Source organism: Mus caroli, unplaced genomic scaffold (genome assembly GCF_978045245.1).
Source record: "Mus caroli unplaced genomic scaffold, Mus_caroli_1 scaffold_5, whole genome shotgun sequence".
Lineage (NCBI taxonomy): Eukaryota > Metazoa > Chordata > Mammalia > Rodentia > Muridae > Mus > Mus caroli.
The window spans coordinates 12,990,437-13,009,528 of NW_028227260.1; the positions used below are offsets into that span (position 1 = coordinate 12,990,437).

Sequence of the window (19,092 nt, forward strand, 5' to 3'; positions counted from 1 at the left end):
TACAGCTCAGTTGGTAAAGTGCTTACCTGGTAAGCATGAGGCCCCGAGTTCTATCCTCAACATTCATATAAAAAGCCAGGTTTGGTATAAAACTTGTAATCCCAGTGCTGGATAGATAGAAATATGCAGATTTCTGGGGCTTTTTGGTCAACCAGCATAGCCTACTTCATGAGTTCCAGGCCAGTGAAACCTTGTCTTAAAAAAATAATAGTGAATGGTGCCTGAAAAATAGCCCCTGAGGTTGTCTCTGGCTTCCACATGTATGTGTACATATGTGTACCAACATCCACACACAGCCCAACACACAATGGACTAATCTATAGCTCCTCTGAGTGGTGAAAGGCACTTTACATTTCAGGGCAAAATAAAGAAAACAAATGAACAAACCATAATTCACATTCCCCAGCCCTGGTTTTGGTGAAGGAGGGGAGACTGTTCTACTGTAAGACACTAAGGAGAGGAGAGAAGAAAATAGCCCATAGGCATCAGCAAAGAGCCAAGTAGGTCAGGGTCAGTCAAGGCTGCCTTCTGGAGAGCCAAAGAGAAAAACATACAAAGGGCACAGGCTTCCGAGTGGGAACTTTACTTCCATGTGAAATGATAGTGTCTGTATTACGCAAAAGTGGTGGGATCAGCAGGGCTCCTCTACTATCACTTCATTTTTCATTAGTGCTGAAGCCTAGTATGATCATGCAGTAGACGTAGATAAAGTGCATCTGAGGATTCTCAAGGGAGAAGCCAGGGGAGAGCAAAGTGGTTTGAAATAGTAGCACTACCAGGTTCTGACAGCCTTGCCATTTTGTCTGCCTCAGCCATCTGCTGCAACCTCTCTATAATGAGGTGGTCTGGGTGGATCTCTATGTGTTGTCTGGCCATCATGTAGCTCATTGAAGAGTTGTCTTGAAGTGCTTGAGCCTTCATTATATGCTCCATCATGACTGTCCATCCATAGTGCCTTTAACAATGCAGCACAACGAAGAGACAAGCTTATTGGAGATTGTCATCTTCTCAACGTTCTTATCCAAGATCTTCATGAGCTTTCAGAGATTGTCAAAATTTCTCTTGTTTTCCTCCATGTTCTTTTTCTCATCTTTTCTAGCCCTTTGCCATCCACAGATACACAGATTTCCCCTATACAACCCCTTGACATGATGCATGCAGCACTTGAAAATAGGCTTAGGTATGAATACCATCTTAAAGCCCACTTCTTCATACACTCCACGAAGGCAGAGTTGGCTACCCAGTCATTGCTTGCACTAGTGATAGAGTAAATGGATTTCTGTGTCTACTTCATGGGAGATAAATGCTTTGACATGAAAGTCATCTCTCCTAGAGTGAGAGGTGTGGTAGCCCAGTAGCTCAGAAAGGTATCACTGCCATTTATTGGAATCTTCTTTGATTCCAAGCTCAATGTTCTTAGAGAACACCTCACAGAATTACTCACAGTTCTCTTTGTCTTCTGTCAGCTTAGAGATGACCTCAAGTCCCTTCTTTACAATGGTTTTGTGGATGACTTTCCAGGTTTTGCTCTGCTGGAACATTTCTTAGGGGATGTTCATTCTTGGAACCAACCACATAACAGATGAAGTTGAGAGAACCTGTTATTAATTCACCACAGCTGTCCATGATGAACATATGATGAGCACAGAGCTTGATGTTCTTTTTGATCTCAAAGAGGACAACAGTAACTTGCCAAAGGATGATGAACTATGCCACGAATTTCAATTGACGTTCTACAGAGAAGTGTTTGACTGCCAAGTGGTCTTCCCAATCACTGGTGAGGCTCTTATAGAATTCACAATCAGGGTTTTTGGTACAAATGGACTTGGTCTGGCTCATTCTTTCCTAACAATGTATTTCTTCTTAATTTTCTTGTTTTCTCTTTTTCTTATTTTTGCCAGTATCATCCTCCTAAACTGATATTGCATCTTCAAACTTAGGATTCTCCTTATCATTCTTACTGTCCTCTTCCTTTTCTTCCTTTGCTTCATTTTCACTGATCTGAATCTCTCCTTTCTTACCCCCCCCAAAAAAAATAGAATAGCCCATGAATTTTGAGTGCTTCTTAACCACTACCTTGAGCCTCCTATCCTCTAAGTATTATTTCTGGTCTTCTTTTGGGGTGAAGTATCAGTTTAATACTCTGCTCAATAGGCTGACCATGATGTGCCTGTATAGTGTTCATCATTATTGTACTTTGCGACCACAACTTTCTCTGCCACAATGGAATCAATACTGTCTCTCTTTTTTGTCAACTTGACAAAAACTATAGTTATCTGAAAAGAGGGAATCAAAATTGAGAAGATTACTCCATAAGATTGTCCTAGAGGCAGATCTGTGGACAGACTCTCTCTCTCTCTCTCTCTCTCTCTCTCTCTCTCTCTCTCTCTCTCTCAGACGGGGTCTTTCTATGTAGTCCTGACTGTCCTGGAATTTGCTATGTATACCATGGTGGCATTGAACACACAGAGATCCACATACCTTGACCTCCCCAGTGCTAGGATTAAAGTCTAGCCCCACTATACCCAACTCTTATGGGGCATTTTTAAAACTAGTGAGTTACATAGAAGAGCCAATCCAATTGCCTATGTTGTTACCCTGGGAAGATAGTCCTGATGTCTATAAGAAAGCTTGTTGAGCAAGTCATGTGAACAAACCAAGTAGCAGCATTATTCTGTGGCTTCTTTATCAGTTCTTGCCTCTAGGTTATTGCCTTGAGTTCCTGTTCTGAATTTCCCGAATGATGGACTACAAGATGTAAGATGAAATAAGCCATTTACTCCCAAGTTACTTTTGGTCATGATATTTTTATCACACCAATAGAAACCCCAAGACAAACACCAAACTGCTGAATCCTAGAGATGTCTGCACCAGCCTGGAGGGCCTCCATGAAAGTTTCTGTGCCAGACTGAGTAATGGTTTCTACATTATCTATTTTTCTCAAGCTTGCTTATGCCAATTCCTGTCTCCATTAAAGTCAGGGTGTATTCCTGAGAGTTGAGGATGATGTCAATTTTCAGCTTTTTACCCCTGCTCAACTTGGACAGGACGGCCATAGTAACTCTTTTCCAAGACATCAGAAATATTAGAACACTTTCTTGTTAGAATAGAAAGGAACACTTTCTTGTTAGAATAGAAAGTATCCATGATAAGGGACATGTATTGAACAAGTTTTGTCTAAAAGACAAAAGTCTCCATCTCCTCCTTGTGCTACACATCTCTGTAATCTTGAGCGGGCAGCATTGCCCTAGTTCAGACCAGGGTGGGCCTGACTTGAATAAAACTGCAAGGCTGCTCAGGGTAAAAACTTGGTTCATTTAATTTGGACAGGGGTAAAAATCTGAAAATTGAAATCATCCCCAACTCTCAAAAGAGTAGGGCATGTGTCTTTTGTTTCCCAATGGTGTAGTCATTGATAAGTTGCTTTTGCTCCAGTAAACTCCCGCCCATGCTTGAGCAAGAAACTAAACTAAACCTGGTGGTTCATATGCAAAAAGATAACATGAAAATAGAAAGAAGACTTTTTGAGAAGGGTTTCAGCAGGAGATTGCAGGGGATTCATGCCTATCAGATAATAAAAACTTTAAAGGATAATGAAAGCATATTTGTTTGGATCATTTCTATTTTGACATTGTACTAGAAGTCCTAGCTATTGTAAAAGGCAAGGAAAAGAAATAGAAAGCCTGAAAATGGAAAAAGCAAGAAATTAAATTGTCTTTGAGAACAAATAAAATGATCATCTATGTAGAAAATACAAAAGACTCTGTCAAAAAACTACTACAACAATTAAGTTAGTTTACCACAATTTCAATACAATACAAGGTCAAAATAGAATATTGTAGCAATGAATAATTATAAATTGTAATAGTATCATAGATAACATCATTAAAAACTCTGAGCTACATAGGCATAAATCTGACCAAGGTGGTGAGGGAGTCTGCAGCTTGTTTCCATGGTCTTGTCCATGACATCCAGTCCCATGTGACTGAGCCTGTGTGTAGGGTACTACAGGAACCAGTTCCTAGCTTCCAATAAATAGCTAACCCTACTCCTCTTGGCTCATCATCAGGTTATCCCTTTCATCTGACAATGATTATGTCTCAGTATGAGTCAGTGGTTGAAATTAGTGCTGGTATGTATGAGATACTGTGCAAGGTCTATGATCTGCACAGTGGCCACTTTATGGCCTTTAAGAGTCCCCAGTGAAGGAGAAACTTGAGTGAGCCTTTCCATCAGCATGGGTTTTGAGGTGTCTTACTGAGGAGGCTGGAAGCATTTGAGCATGCCTATGTTGTATGGCTGATGGATGTTGTGGTGGATGGAGTATGCTTGGGCCATGTGATGTGGCAGTATTAGGAGGTGTGGCCTTATTGGAGGAGATATAGCCTTATTAGAGGAAGTTTGTCACTGTTTGAGTGGGCTTTGAGGCTACTATGTTCAGGCTCTGCCCAATGTGGAATGGAGCTTCCTTCTGACTGCCCGTGGAAGAGAGTTCTCCTTCTGGATGACTTAGAATCAAGATGTAGAACTCTTGACTCCTCCAGTATCATGCCTGCCTGAACACTGCCATGCTTCCCATCTTGATGATAATGGACTGGACCTCTGAAACTGTAAGCCAACCCCAATTAAATGTTGTTCTTTAGAAGAGTTGTCTTGGTCATGGCATCTCTTCACCTTCACCAGGTTTGCCAGCTAAGGTCATAAAGGTTCTCATGTGACAGTATCTGAGAGGCCTAGATTTCCTTCATGCAAATTGTATCAGTCACCAAGATCTGAGGTCAGAGAATCTTGAGATCTTGTGACAAATGGTGAGACCTGAAAGCTGGCTAATTTTGGCTTAGGTGGAATCATTACAGCCACCAGAGAGCCCTTACACTTAAGATTGTTACATTCTAATATCACACTCCTGAAGTTTTGCAGTCTACATATACACCAACCTGTGGATAAGTGGCATGTTGGTTATATCTTAGTAAAGGTGTTTCCTTGAGACTCTGCGTTCTGTGGAAATTCTGAAGCTGACTGGTTCTACAAATTCTTTTTTTGATACAGGGTCTCTCTATATATAGTCATAGATATCCTGGAACTCACTATGTAGATCGGGCTGACCTTGAACTCACAGAGATCCACTTGCCCCTGACTCCTGAGTGCTGGGATTAAAAGCATGCTGCCCAGCCAAAAATCTTTGATCTTGTAGGACTGCCTCCAGAAGATGACTGCCTAAGATACTGCAAGGAGCTGCTTCTTAGAGAGAGGGCCTAGGCCAGTGCAATTAGTGGTGTTGAATGTAGAGAGGTCTGAAATATAGCCAGCTACGCTGCAAATGCTCACCTACATCTCTTCTCTTCTCTTCTCTTCTCTTCTCTTCTCTTCTCTTCTCTTCTCTTCTCTTCTCTTCTCTTTTCTCTTCTCTTCTCTCTTCTCTCTACAGGGATTTTCTATGCACGCCTGGCTGTCCTGGAACTCACCACATAGACAAGCCTGGCCTCAAACTCAGAGATCTGCCTGCCTCTATTTCCTGAGTGCTGGGATTAAAGGCATGCAGTACTACATCTGGCTTGCAAATACTGACTTTTAACCCACTTAAGTGCATCTCTGTCCTGTGGCAGTCTTTTTTCTTATGGATATTGTGTGTGTGTGGGGGAGTTGTGCCTTGTTATGCAAATGAAAACTCAGGTTATTAGGCTTTTGAGTACCAACTGTGGTGGTTTGAATAAGAAACCTGAATAAGACCCTGTGCAATTTTTTTTTCAGAGCCAGTTAGCTTCAGATTTTCCACAGAACACAGGTTCTGAAGGAAATATTTTTGCAAAGATACAACCAATACACAGCCCTCTAGGTTCAGATTTTTGAATGTCTGGTCACCAGGAAGTAGAACTGTTTAGAAGGATTAGGAGGTATAACCTTGTTGAAGTAGGTGTAGCCTTGTTGGAGGAAGTGTGTCTCTTTGTCCAGATGAGAATATAGTTCTTAGCTACTTCTCCAGCACCATGCCTGCTTGCTGCCATGTTTCCCACTATGATGAAAATGTACTAACCCCTGAAACTGTAAGCCAGCTCCAATTAAATGCTTTCTTTCATAGGAGTTGCCTTGGTCATGGTAACTCTTCACAACAATAGATCAGTGACCAAGACACTCAGCCATCTCTCAGACCCAAAAGCACTCTTGTGCACATAAGGAAGAAGGTGGTCCAGATGAGCAGTGGAGTGTCTTCTTTCCCCCTTAGGGATACTTGAATGGCGAGGACACCACTAAGAATGTAATCTCTTCTTCCTTCTAAAGCCATGGGGACTCTATTACAGAAAATTTAGTGGGAGATAGTCAGCTTTTACTTTATTTTGTATTTTCAGACTCAGAACAGTTCAAGATTTTGATCAAAGGGCATAAATGCCAGGAGCCCAAAAAAGTCTTAGGGTTGATTTTGGAAGTTTCACAGAGAAAATCAATGGTAAATGATTTTTCCCCACTAGGCCAGTGGTTCTCAACTCCCTAATAGTACAATACTCATGTTGTGGTGAGCCTCAAAGATAAAATTATTTTAGTTACTACTTCATAATTTTGCTACTGTTATGAATCATAATGTAAATATCTGTGTTTTCCAATGGTCTTAGGTGACTCCTGTGAAAGGGTAATTCAACCCCCAAAGGGATTGGGACCCACAGGTTGAGAACTATGGTTCTAGACAATGACGTCAAGGCCATTGTAAGTCTTTCATTTTTCTATTTCTCCAGGCAGAAAAGCAGGAAGGCAGATTCCCTTGACCCTTTTGTAGAGATGAGTGGTGGTTTGAAAGAAAATGACCCCCATAGGCTCACAGGGAGTGGCATTACTTGAAAGGATTATGACCTGTCACTTTATTGGAGTGGGTATAACCTTGTCAGTGGGTCTGGGCTTTGGGGTTTCAGAAGCCCAAGCCAAACCCAGTCTCTCTCTCTCTCTCTCTCTCTCTCTCTCTCTCTCTCTCTCTCTCTCTCTCTCTCTCCTGCCTGCTGCTCCCTATGTAGAACTCTCACCTCTCCAGTACCATGTCTGCCTAGTCTGCCTTCATGGCACCTGCTGCTAATGGACTACACTTCTGAAGCTGTAAGTCCCAATTAAAAGCATTCCTTTGTAAGAGTTGCCATGTTCATGGTATCACCCCACTGCAAGAGAACAGTGAATAAAACAGGATGCTTCATTTGAATTACTCAAGATCCATCTGTGCATCTACCTGACTCTGCAAGTTCAGTTTCCTCAAAGTATAGCATACCTTTTTTTTTAGTTTCTTGTCATTTCCTTGTATTTATTTATCTTTATTGAAAACAATTTTTTTCATACAATATACTCTGATACATGACTTCAAAGGAAAAAAATAGTTTCTCCAATGCAGTCTTGCATTTATATTAACCACACTTAAGGGAAGGCTCCATATCCAGTAGTAGTTGGCCAACCAAAACATACCATTATTTTTAAAAGTCAGCTTAATTGCTAATTTTATTGAGATTTTTTTTTCACACAGTAAAGTGCAATCATGTTTTTCCTGTCCCCAACTCCTCACAGATCTTTGCCACCTTCCTATCTATCCTAAGTTTGTTCTTTCTCTCTCTTTCAAAACAAATTAGAAGCAAAGTTCTAAAAAACAAGAGAAACACAGAAATATCCCACATAACATGATGAAAACAAAACAAACATTAAAGAGACTAACAAGGCTCAAAAAATCTCCAAAACAAAGCAAAATGAAATGAAAGAAAAATCCACAAAAAAAGCATGACATTTATTTTGCGCTGCCCATCTACTCCTGAGCACAAGGCCTCCCTGGGGTGTGGTTGATATACCCAGTTACTCTTCATTGGAGAAAAATGATTTCCCTCTTTTCAGTGGGTATCAGTTGCAGAGTGTATTTTAAACCTTATATGACAGTCCCTCTCTTTGAACTCTTGCTCTTCTATTTCTCTATAGCAAAGAATATATCCTGTCAAAATTAAAAATGAAAAAAATCTGACCAAATAGCTATAATATCTTCATGTTTAAAGGATAAAACATTGTTGAAAGATCAGATAAAATATCTAAATAAATGGAGAAACATTCTTATGAATGTTGAATACAAACTACATATAAATATTAAGATTACAGTGTCCTCTGTCTTAATCTACAGATTTAGTACAATCCCAATCAAAATTGTTGCCAGAATCCTAAGTTTGCAAGTTGAATCTCAACTTTGTAGTTCTGTGCAAAAATATAACACCAGCTTTGTTGTTAGATAAAAGAATGCTGGGAAACATTTATTGGATGTATACTGTGTGCCGGGTATTGCTTCATATATTTTGTATGTTTTGAGAAATCTAATCCTCTTAACATGTTACCCTCAGTTTATGGATATGCAAACAAAAGCACAAAGTGTCAGTAATTTGCTGAGCTCATCTGATTTTGATTCAGTGAGTTTGCCATTGAACCCAAGCAAATGGAATCCAGAGTTCGACTTTTGAGTAATTTGTACTAAGTAGATTTTTTTTTTATTCATTACCATTTTGGGGAAGAAATTACAAGGTCTAAGCAACAAAGAACATTTAGTATGCATATGTCTGCAATCTGGACAGAGTGGCCATGCTGGGCTTAGTGAAGCAGCTACAGTTGTAGGTTAAGTTCAGATTTGCTTCACATACTTCTTATCCTCCTTGAATGATGAGCTTAGTCATGTTCTAGTTTCCTCATTGTAGCAACAGAAGCAAGAAAGACAGCCTCTGCTGAAACTAAGGCCCACCTCAATATATTTATTATTTTCCACTCTAATTGTTCAAATAAAAGGGAAGTAGGTAGCAAAGTGAAAGTTTAGCTGGGTGTGGTGACATATGCCTAATTGTAGCACTTGGATGGCTGATGTAGGAGAATCACAAGTTTGAGGTCAACTAAGGTTATATAGTAAGTCCCAAGCCAAGCTGAGATACACAGCTAAAACCCAGACTCAATAAAAAACAAACAAATACCAAAACAAAACCTGACAACCAACGAACATAGAACCCGAAGCTTTATTTTTCCTGGCTTTTTGATAATGGGGAAGGACTGTAGAGGCAAGCAGTTCCTCTAATAGGCAGGTTTCATTAGAAAGGTCAAGAGGAAGAGAAGATCCATTTCTGTTCAGCTCAGTGACAAACATAACACCTGACAGAAGAACGGGGAGATCAAGCTTTGATCCAGTTGTTTAGGGTCTTATGGAGAGAAGAACAAAGTCAGGAAGCATCTCTGAGGGTTAGAGAAATGTTAGAACCAAATGTCAGGACCAAAGAGGAACACACAGAGAGGAAGGCTTTGCCTCCTTTAGAATGTAAAGGCCATCTATGCTTCTTGGCATCCCTAACAGAACTGTTGTCTAAATGTGTTCAAGGGTTATTTGTAGTTAAGCCATAAAAGAATCAGTTACATTTTTACTATTGAAGATCCTCTAAAATTTTCCTCATTTAAACCTCATTTCCTAAGGTTCTGCTTGGCTTGGTAGCAAACACACATTTGCCTTCTGATGAGTATTTGGGCCATTTAGTCTGGTTGCCCTGAGTTACTCCAGTGTAGTCCAGAAGAAGTTTGTTTTGCTGTGGCTTATCACTGATTGCGAAACTAACTCTGGCTAGTAAAAACTTGTAAATTCTGCGTTGGGTTTATATATTTGTTGATTGTAGTATGCATGCGCATGCATGTGTGTGTGTGTGTGTGTGTGTGTGTGAGAGAGAGAGAGAGAGAGAGAGAGAGAGAGAGAGAGAGAGAGAGAGAGAGAGAGAGAGAGAGAATATGCACTTTGAGCAGAGTTTCCACATGGAAAAGAAAGGCAAGATGTTGCCCATCTGGATTGTTGGATTGTTCCGGCAGAACTTCTTCACATGATTCTCTTGGAAGTTTCTGCAATGCTTCTTCCCCTTCCCATTTCTATAGAACTATAATAACTTACTGGGTCTCCATAGATGTTCCCTGAAGACATCACTGAGATGATTTCTGATTGCTCCTGCTGGGCCAGCAGAGTGTAGAATGGGAGTTATATGGGTATGCACACTTATTATATAAAGCACATGTTATTGGAAGGAAGAAAGCTAAAATTGTCAAAAATGCTACAGTGTACACTTTGACCAAACTTTCAGAAGCTTCCCTGGGTCATGGGCTGTAGCATTTATCATTTCTTTGCAGAGAAAACAGTTTAGTACAGTGTTTTCACAATAGAAATACATGTAAGCAAACTAAATACATATTAGTTGATATAGATAGAACATGTGTTATATACACAGAACAGAACATTATTCAGCAATTAAAAGGATGAAAATTCTGACATTTGTAAAAATACTGGTGAGCTTAGAGATTATTATTTTTAGTGAAATAATCCAGGTACAAGAAAAATACTGTGTTATTGCATACATATGAGAAGTCTAAAAGGAAAAAATCTAATTGCACAGAACTCTGGAGTAGAATTATCATTATAGAGAAGGGGAGAGTAGGCAAGGAGGGTGATGAAGACAGTTTAATCAATGATAAATTTGTTATTAAAAACTCCATCCACCTATGTTGAGATGTCTATTGATACTGTCATTGTGTGAGTCTTAGTTAGATGACTATATTGTTAAGATTTCGTGGATACAACTTCTTGTCACACATAGAAAACACTATCTTGTAGCTGATCTGGTCATCTGGCCTTACAATCTTTCCACCCTCTCTTCCTTTATTTTACCTAGAGCCTTAGGTATATGGGTTGTTTTGTAGGTGTTTCAATTGGTGATAAATACTCAAAGGTTAGTATTCCTCTGCATTTTGATATATTGTGAATTTCTGTGTTGGTCTATATTTGCTACAAAAAATAAATAGCCATAGGCAATTGATAGTTGCTAAGACAGCAAGAATCAGTCTTTTCCAGCCCCCTGATAGATTATCCAGTCCCAAGTAGTCAACCCTAAACACACGAACATTTGTGCAACACTAAATGTACTCAATAGGAATTATGAAAAGTAGGGATGTCCTGGAAATTTCGAGACATGTAAGTGTGGCTTCCACTTTTAAAAACTGGAACAAAGAGGAATCACTAACAAATTACATTTGAATCCCAGGCAAGATGCTAAAAGATATCATTATTAGGTGGATTGGGTTTAGCTGTGTGCACTATAAGATCAAAATGAGGAAAGTATAAAAATATGGAAGATGGTTCTTTTCTTTGGTGTCTGTCCTGTAGGTGGCTATGTCAAGATGAAGCTAAATATCTCCTTCCTAGTCATAAACTGTCAGAAACTCACTGAAATAGACAATGAAGGTAAGCGTTGTACTTTCTGTAAGAAGTACATGGTCCCAGAAGTAGCTGCTGATGCTCTGGGTAAAGAGTGGAAGGCTTATGCTATCTAAATATGTTGGTAGGACCAACAACCAGTTTCCCCATGAATAAAGGTGTCTTGAACCAAGGCAGAGCACACCTGCTCTTGTGTAAGGTGCATTCTTGATATAGGCTGAGGAGAACTGGAGAGGAGAAACTCAAGTCTGTTCATGGATGCATTGTGGATGTCAAGCTGAGTGTTCTCAACTCTGTTAATTGTAAAAAAAAGAAAGAAAGAAAGAAAGAAAGAAAGAAAGAAAGAAAGAAAGAAAGAAAGAAAAAAGAAAAAAAAGAAGGGTATTCCTAGACTGACAAGACACTACTGTCCCTTGGCAGCTGGGACCCAAAAGAGCTAGCAGGATCTGAAAACATTTCAATCTCTCCATGTCCTGCAACACAAATGCCAACATACTGCTCAGAAGACACAACACACTAAGAAAAACACAGAGAAAAATGTAGAAAATGCTAAACCTTTAGCCAAGAGGATGAAGGAAGCTAAAGAAAAATTCCAGGGACAGATTGCCAAGAGATGCAGACTGTCTATGCTGAGATCTTCTACTTATCAGTATGAGTCCAATAAAATTAAGAGCCTTTATGAGTAACAAATAAATGATCAGACATTGAAAAATAGAAGATGATTTTTATCCATGTAAGCAAAATCTAAGAGTAGGCATTACAAGGCTGGCATAATAACTTTTAAAATTATTGAGTATCTATATTGTTTTGGAATTCTCATTCAATCATTCTTTTGTATTTATGGTCCAAAATGGTGGCTAGAGTTCCAACCATCACGTCTAGATTCATGGAGTAAAGTAAGAATGGACAGGTATATGATATCCTCCAGATCCATCCATTTGCTTAAGAATTTCATAAATTCATTGTTTTTAATAGCTGTGTAGTATTCCATTGTGTAAATGTACCACATTTTCTGTATCCATTCCTCTCTTGAGGGACATCTGGGTTCTTTCCAGCTTCTGGCTATTATAAATAAGGCTGCTATGAACATAGTGGAGCATGTGTCCTTCTTACCGGTTTGGACATCTTCTGGATATATGCCCAGGAGAGGAATTGCTGGATCTTCCAGTAGTACTTTGTCCAATTTTCTGAGGAACTACCAGACTGATTTCCAGAGCAGTTATACCAGCTTGCAATGCCACCAACAATGAGGAGTGTCCCTCTTTCTCCACATCCTCACCAATATCTGCTGTCACCTGAATTTTTGATCTTCGACATTTTGACTGGTGTGAGGTGGAATCTCAGGGTTGTTTTGATTTGCATTTCCCTGATGACTAAGAATGTTGAACATTTCTTTAGGTGCTTCTCAGCCATTTGAGATTCCTCAGTTGAGAATTCTTTGTTTAGCTGTGTACCCCATTTTTAGTAGGGTTATTTGATTCTCTGGAGTCGAACTTCTTGAGTTCTTTGTATATATTGGATATTAGTCCTCTATCAGATGTAGGATTGGTAAAGATCTTTTCCCAATCTGTTGGTTGCCTTTTTGTCTTATTGACAGTGTCCTTTGCCTTAGAGAAGCTTTGCAATTTTATGAGGTCCCATTTCTCTATTCTTGATCTTACAGCACAAACCAATCACAAAAGAACACACATGATATGTACTCACTGATAAGTGGATATTAGCCCAAATGCTCAGAATACCCAAGATATGATTTGCAAAACATGAAACTCAAGAAGAAGGAAGACCAAAGTGTGGATACTTCGATCCTTCTTAGAAGAGGGAACAAAATACTCATGGAAGGAGATACAAAGTGTGGAGCAGAGACAGAAGTAATGACCATCTAGAGACTGCCCCACCTGGGGATCTATCCCATATGCAACCACCAATCCCAGACACTATTGTGGAAGCCAACAAGAGCTTGCTGACAGGAGCCTGATACAGCTGTCTCCTGAGAGACTCTGCAAGTGCCTGACAAATACAGAAGTGGATGCTCACAATCCATTGGACAGAGCACAGGGTCCCCAATGAAGGGACTAGAGAAAGTACCCAAGGAGCTGAAGGGGTTTGTATCCCCACAGGAGGAACAACAATATGAACTAACCAGTTCCCCCAGAGCGCCCAGAAACTAAGCCACCAACCAAGAAAACACATGGTGGGACTCATGGTTCTAGCTGCATATATAGCAGAGGATGACCTAGTTGGTCATCAATGGGAGGAGAGGCCCTTGGTCCTGTGAAGGTTATATGCCCCAGTATAGGGGAATGGCAGGGCCAGGAAGCGGGAGTAGATGGGTTGGTGAGCAGGAGGAGGGGGGAGGATCGGATAGGGGGATGAGCTTTTCAGAGGGGAAACCAGGAAAGGGGCTAACATTTGAAATGTAAATAAAGAAAATATCTAATAAAAAAAGTTAAATATAAAACCTGGAAAAAATGGGCAGGTGCAAATAGGCCATCATTTTATCTTTTAAGAAAGTCTTCCAAAGCTTTCCCTACATGATATATTTATATCTTATTGCTTCAAATATTTTAGAGCAGTATCTACACTGGAAAATGTAGTCTTACTTATGAGTGACTGTGTGTTTATCTCAGAGTTAATTCTATGACCAAAAAAAAAAAAAAAAAAAAAAAGGCATCATGGTGTTGGAGAAGGCATCTCCAACTGTGTTGGCTACAGATTTTTTTTTTTAATCAATAGAATCCAGTACAGGGCTTTAGGAAATTTCAGCAGAAATGTTATGGTTTTAGGAATGGAAGGACTGGTAGTTTACCCTCCATTCTAGGTTTCAGACATTGGTGTATACAGACCCTTTTCTCTTCCTTCCAAAACCCACTCAACCTCTTTTTCTCAATGACCCTCTGCCATTTGTGTTGCGTTAGTTCTCATCTTTGGCTGGCCCAAGTGATCCTTTCTTGAAGGCTGAAACTCAAACTTAGTTTTTCTTCCTATTTCCCAACCCTATACCAGACTGTGGATCTTGTTTTCTCAATGACTTAGGAATTAGGTAAATTTATATGAGTTTACTTCACATGGAGTGAACTTTGACATATGAGACACAAGAAACAGGTGATGACCAGCTGTTAAAGTCTATCTATGCCCATTTCCCCTCTATTTCATGGAGCTATTGTGACACACCACTTCACGTATGGTGTATCTGGAGTTATCTTCCATGGGTAACTGGTTGGCTACATCTCCTTGGGAGCCATTGCAAGCTCATCTAGACATTTTCTTGCCATCCTGCCCCCTTTGACCTCATTACTGTTGTGGTAGGATTGCACAGGTTGGACACAATAATGGTAGAGTTATGCCACCATTGAAGGAGTACCGTGTTGGGTCTTCTTTTTGCTGAGAGAGAGAGAGAGAGAGAGAGAGAGAGAGAGAGAGAGAGAGAGAGAGAGAGAGAGAGAGAGAGAGAGAGAGAATAAAAAGTGGGCAAGAGCTACAGTGCCCAGACTAATGACTTCCAATTAACCATAGGGAAAGAATAATGGGAAATCTTCATGAGTGGCCTTACTACTTAGGAGCAGAAGCAAACTGTCCCCACCCTAACCAATGCACGAAGAAGGCAAGAAGAGAGGAAACATGGAACAATGTTCTTTTATCAGAGGCACAGTAGTTTTGTCGTTTGGTCAACATGGCACAAGTGAAGAAAGAAGCCACAATGGCCATTCCTCCCCTTTGTCAACACCATCCTAAATTAGCCACCACGCTTTCAACCCTGACTTCTTTTTAGCTCTTTAAGCCTCCATCACTCTCCAGCCCACAACTGCCATAGCTCATACCTTTATTACTTCTTGCATGAGTTAATCTCCCTGATTCCACTTACCTCTTTCCAATTAATTCTATAAATTAAAAAAATATCAAAGAATAACATTTTCATTAAAAAGCCTGTATAAAAAAATCTTCAGTATTCTTTAAAGCTTCCTTATGAACCCTGGGTAGAATCCAATATCTTTTTTTGGTTTATTGAATATTTTCTTTATTTATATTTTAAATGTTATCCCCTTTCCTGGTTTCCCCTCCAGAAAACACTCCCCATCCCTCCCCCCCTTACCAACCCACCTACTCCCGCTTCCTGGTCCTGGTATTCCCCTTCCATTGATGTCCCACAAGGCCATCCTCTGCTACATAAACACATGGGTCCCTCCATGTGTACTCTTTGGATGGTGGTTTAGTCCCAGGGAGCTCTAGGGGTGCTGGTTAGTTCATATTGTTGTTCCTCCTGTGGGGCTTCAAGCCCCTTTAGCTCCTTGGGTACTTTCTCTAGCTCCTTCATTGGGGGCCCTATGTTCAGTCCTATGGATGGCTGTGAGCATCCACTTCTTTATTTGTCAGGCACTGACAGAGCTTCGCAGTAGAGAGCTATATCAGGCTCCTGTTAGCAAGCTTGCTATCCACAACAGTGTCTGGGTTTGGTGGTTGTTTATGGGATGGATCTCCAAGTGGGTCAGTCTCTGGATGGTCATTTCTCCAGTCTCTACTCCACACTTTGTCTCTGTAACTCCTCCAATATCCTTATATTGAGACCAAGGGCTGGAAGTAGCATAAGGCAAGCTTTGGGAGGAAAGCTTAAGGAGGCACTAATTCTCAGAGTGGTTCAAATGCATGGGAGACACTTGAGAGTGAATGCCTCCATAAATGTTATTCCTTATGTGACTTCCTTGCCTACTCTAGTGCAAATCTTTGTAGTGGCCTCTGATGTACTGTCTGTATTTCTTTATGTTTCTTCCTCCACCTAAATGCTCATTTGTAATGGTGAATTGCTTTGAAGCCATTTAAAATGTTACCAAGATGTCTCTTACTACTGAAATCTGCTTGGAGCTTCAAGGTAATGGACAGAGAGAGAGAAAGACAGATAATATTGGTCTCAGGATAAATCACAAGCAACAGAACAACAGATATGAGTGATTTCTCAATCATTTAACTGTAGCAAAGTACATATAAACCTGAATTTACTATAGTAATCATTTAAACTATATATCTATATATGTATCACTGACAGTAAGTAATTATACTTACTTAAGTAATCATATATACTTATATTGTGTACCCACAATTTTCAGAAATATTTTTGTTTTAAAGAGTTAACATTCTTATTCATCAAATACCTCCAAATTCTCTCTCCCCTCAGTCCCTGACAACTGGAGAGTACCAAAAGCATATGAGTCTCTGGGGGATATCCACATTTAAACCACAACCTCTAGGTACCTCATAAAAGTAGGACTAGATAGTAATTGTTTTGTGCTTAACATTCCATTTGGAATCATCTTCAGAAATTTTATGTTGTATTATGTGTCAGATTTTTTTTTTCAATTTTAAGACTTGGTAATACTCTATTTTGTGTGCACTCTTTTTATTTATTAAATTATCAATTTATTTATTTATTCATTCTGTTGATGGACATGTTATTTCCATGTTTTTTGTTTTTTGTTTTCTTAATTCACATTTCAAATGTTTTCCCCTTTCCAGGTCTCCTCTTCTGAAGCCCCCTATCCAACCCATCCTCCCCCTGCCTCTATGAGGGTACTCCCCCATCCACCTACCCACTCCCATCTTCCCACCCTGGCATTCCCCTACACTGGGGCATTGAACACCCTCAGGCCCAAGGGCCTCTTCCCCCACTGATGTCCATCCTCTGCCACGTATGTGGCCAGCGCCATGGGTCCCCCCATGTATGTTCTTTGGTTGGTGATCCACTCCCCGGGAGCTCCAGGGGGTCTGACCTGTTGACGCTGTTTCTCTTTCCATGGGGCTGCAAACCAATGGCTTATGCTCTAAAATCAAGAATAGACAAATGGGACCTCATAAAATTGCAAAGCTTCTCTAAGGCAAAGGACACTGTCAATAAGACAAAAAGGCAACCAACAGATTGGGAAAAGATCTTTACCAACCATACATTTGATAGAGGGCTAATATCCAATATATACAAAGAATTCAAGAAGTCAGTCTCCAGAGAACCAAATAACCCTATTAAAAGTGGGGTACACAGCTAAACAAAGAATTCTCAACTGAGGAATCTCAAATGACTGAGAAGCACCTAAAGAAATGTTCAACATTCTTAGTCATCAGGGAAATGCAAATCAAAACAACCCTGAGATTCCCCCTTACACCAGACAGAATGGCTAAGATCAAAAATTCAGGTGACAGCAGATGCTGGTGAGGATGTGGAGAAAGATGAACACTCCTCCATTGTTGGTGGGATTGCAAGCTTGTACAACCACTCTGGAAACCAGTTTGGCAGTTCCTCAGAAAATTGGACATAATACTACCAGAGGATCCAGCAATACCTCTCCTGGGCATATATCCAGAAAATTTTCCAACTTGTAATAAGGACACATGCTCCATTATGTTCATAGCAGCCTTATTTATAATAGCCAGAAGCTGGAAAGAACCCAGATGTCCCTCAACAGAGGAATGGATACAGAAAATATGATACATTTACACAATGGAGTACTACTCAGCTATTAAAAATAATGACTTCACGAAATTCCCAGGCAAATGGATGGAACTAGAAAATATCATGAGTGAGGTAACTCAGTCACAAAAGACCTTATACTATATGTACTCCCTGATAAGTGGATATTAGCCCAGAAATCCAAGTGAATATTAGCTCAGAATATCCAAGATTCAATTCACAGACCATATGAACCCTAAGAAGTAGGAAGACCAAAATGTGGATGCTTCAGTGCTTCTTAGAAGGGGGAACAAAATACTCACAGGAGCAAACATGCAGACAAAGTGTGGAGCAGAGACTGAAGGAAAGGCAATCCAGAGACTGCACAACCTGAGGATCCATCCCATATACAGACACCAAACCCAGACACTATTGTGGATGCGAAGAAGTACATGCTGACAGGAACCTGATATGGCTGTCTCTGGAGAGGCTCTGCCAGAGCCTGACAAATACAGAGGCAGACGCTTGCAGCCAACCATTGGACTGAGCACTGGAGGTCCCTGATGGAGGAGTTGGAGAAGGGACTGACAAGCTGTTTCCATGTTTTAAATGTTGTTAGTAATGTGACTATGAACATTTATGTGCCAACATTTCTTTGAGACCTTGCTTTCAATTTTTTGAGTATATATTCAGAAGTACAGTTGCTGGTACATGGTAATTACAGGAAATATCATGTGTTAAGTCTAAGTCAAAGAAGCTGATACACTTAAAAAATCTTAAACCCTCCCTTCTATTATAATTATTTCCGTAATGGCATCACATCTCATAACATGTGGTTGCTCTGATGTAATTGAAAGTAGTCTAGCAAGTACAATCTGATGTTTTTGTGCATGTTAGTTTTAATCTATACCCTAGGGGTGGCTAGTTTATATTTGAAATTCTCTAATTGAAGATTTTCATTGCAGGGATTATTAACTCTCCACAGACTCTAATCAGAAATCAACATTCCCAAAGTACTTGCTATAAGTCTTCAAGTATCTTAATCTCAAATCAATATTACAGGCTTTGTTAATTAGCCTAATGGATGTTAGAAATGATCTTTCATTGGTGATATGGATGATATCTAAGTAATGTGCATTAGGAAGAAATATTGTCTAGGAATTAGCACCCTTGCACACTAGGGGTATACGAATCCAGGAAGACCAATAGCCTACATATAGCCTTTTAAAATGTTGGTCTGGAGTCAGGATTCCAGAATGCTCTCCTGCTTAGTCATTTATTGGAGGGCTTGTTTACCTGATTCTGACTAGATGTTTTGGAAAATTCAACACTTCAAATACCACACAAATAAGACACATGTTGGGTCACAGGAACAAAGATAGAGCAGAGACTGAGGGAATGGACAGCCAATGACTGGTCCAAATTGAGACCCATC

General features: G+C 40.0%; 1 pseudogene; it reads right to left on the minus strand.

The window, feature by feature from the left end:
• Positions 1 to 656: 656 nt before the first annotated feature.
• Positions 657 to 6,283, minus strand: LOC110286436 (heat shock protein HSP 90-beta pseudogene; annotated as a pseudogene).
• Between the last annotated feature and the right edge of the window lie 12,809 nt (positions 6,284 to 19,092).